The following is a 2,500-nucleotide window of genomic DNA, read 5'->3' as shown; positions in this document are numbered from 1 at the left end:
GTGAGTTATTGCGGCGTTTGAGGGGCACCGGTGAGGGTGAGGGGGCCACGGGCAAGCGGACAACAGCTACTACTACTTTGCGGGGCGGAGGGCGCAGCAGTGTTACAGGGCGAGGCGGGTTGCAATAGAAAAAAATGAATTGTGGCTGGCTGGTGAGGAAGGAAGGAAGGAAAGAACGGTTTGGGTAGATGCGTAAGTCAAGGTTGGAATTAAATCATGATTTTTTTTACTTTGAAAAAGAAAGCGATTCATTTGATTTAGAAAGGATTCTTTTAATGTAAATAGATTTTTTTGTTTTCATGTTTTTTCTGCTTGATTATAATCCTTGTTTGCACTGATTATTTGCTTTAGTCTTATGAGACCATTTTCTTGCATTAAACTTTGCCAAATTTATGTGAAATCATAGTTCAATATACATTATCCAACATAAGTGTTTCACATAAAAATCATGAGTAGGACTAATTGCTTAATCAGATCTGTTAGTTAAAAGTAACTAACTATCTTTAGGTTACAAAAGCTCATTAAACTTCATAATTCCATTATCAACAAAACACCATACTTCCCTAACTTGCCGCAGGACAGTACACTCAGTACAAAATAAGTACACATGGTACTTTTCCTGTGAAGCTACTTCCCATGTTCTTCCCTCTTCTTTGTGTGTGTGTGTGTGTGTGTGTGTGTGTGTGTGTGTGTGTGTGTGTGTGTGTGTGTGTGTGTGTGTGTGTGTGTGTGTGTGTGTGTGTGTGTGAGTGTAAATATCATTAAAACGTATGTGTTCCATCTATCCTAATATTTTTTTTTTCACTCCAAGTCACCCACGCACCATCCTACCATACTAACCGATAATGTCCTGACTTGTGATTCACTTAAGCAAGGGTAGATTTGTTTGAAAATATCTAAATCCAGTGATTTGAATAGGTCTAAATCAGAGTTAAAAATCTTGGTAATAAAGGTCAGATAGAATGTATAATTCAGTGTCACTCGTCTAATGGGTTAATATTAGAGGCAGATGCAGAACATATAAAGTTGGAATAATCTGAGACGAGCAGGAAGGAATAAAAAGAGGAAGAGGAGGAGGAGGAGGAGGAGGAGGAGGAGGAGGAGGAGGAGGAGGAGGAGGTGGTGGAGAACTAGAGAGCTAACAACCTGCAATAAAGTATATTGTCCTACCCTACCTTACCCTTGTCCTATAAACTCATCCTTACTTTGTCCAACCCTAGCCAATCCTGCCACAGCTTATCCCATCTATCCTCTACCAGTTGTTCTCCTTTAACTTGCCTTATCCTTCCCTACCCTGTCTTGCCCTACCTTACCTGCCATGCTCTGTTGTATAATTCAATACCCTGCCTTATCTGAACCACTGTCTCTTATCCTATCCAGGTAGTTTTCTCCTGATCCTGTTCTCCCCTTCCATACCTTTCCATCATATCATGCCATAACCTGTCTTGCATTGTCTTTTCCAGCTACTCCCTCTTCCCTACCTCTTCTTTGCTCCAGCCACATCTCACACTGCCCCGCCTTGCTCCAAATCCATCCTACTCTTGTCCTTCTACATTCACCTGGCCTGGCTCGACTTTTACCTGAGTGTTGGATCAAGTTACCTGAGCTCTTGATTGATTGATTCTTTCTCTCCCACCTGACGCTCTTTTGTCGTTGCTTATTACTACTTTGTTTTGCTCGTATTGTTCGTGTCCTGTGGTGTATGTGTGTGTGTGTGTGTGTGTGTGTGTGTGTGTGTGTGTGTGTGTGTGTGTGTGTGTGTGTGTGTGTGTGTGTGCGATTTTTTTCTGTCTCTGTTTAGGTTTTGTGTATGCAAATAATGTGTCACACACACACACACACACACACACACACACACACACACACACACACACACACACACACACACACACACACACACACACACACACACACACACACAGAGAGGCTGTTCATAAATAAAACCTCAAGTAGTTAAGATTCCCACGATGAGGGTGAAGAGGTCATAGGGGGGATAGGTGTGTGTGTGTGTGTGTGTGTGTGTGTGTGTGTGTGTGTGTGACGAGAGGGGGGGTGCAGGGGAAGTCGACAGCTGTGGCTTCCCCTCATTCCCTGAAACACCCCCACACACACACACAGGTGAGGGGAGAGTGTCAGCTGTGCCCTCACCTGTCTAGCCAGGTGACAGCAAGACCTCTCTCTATCTCTCTCTCTCTCTCTCTGGTGCTGTCAGTCTGTCTGTTCGTCTGTATGGTCCTTTACGCCTGTCTGTCTTGATGTGTGTCCGTCCTGTGCACTTCATATCTCTCTTCCATCTTGTTTCCACCTAGTTGTGTGCTCGATTTGGCTGCACCAACGTGAGAGTGTTCCATCAAACGCGTGTTTATCTTTCAGTTTTATTTTCCGTCTCGTCTGACTTGAGGTTACAGATGGAATGGGGTGACGGAAGAAGTTGGTAATTTGGTTGGGAAACTCCCATCTCAAATTTTAAAATATGTTTTATTTATTTGCTTATTACTTG

The sequence above is a fragment of the Portunus trituberculatus genome, chromosome 41, assembly GCF_017591435.1.
Source record: "Portunus trituberculatus isolate SZX2019 chromosome 41, ASM1759143v1, whole genome shotgun sequence".
Classification (NCBI taxonomy): Eukaryota; Metazoa; Arthropoda; class Malacostraca; order Decapoda; family Portunidae; genus Portunus; species Portunus trituberculatus.
Note: the sequence above shows the minus strand (reverse complement) of the source record.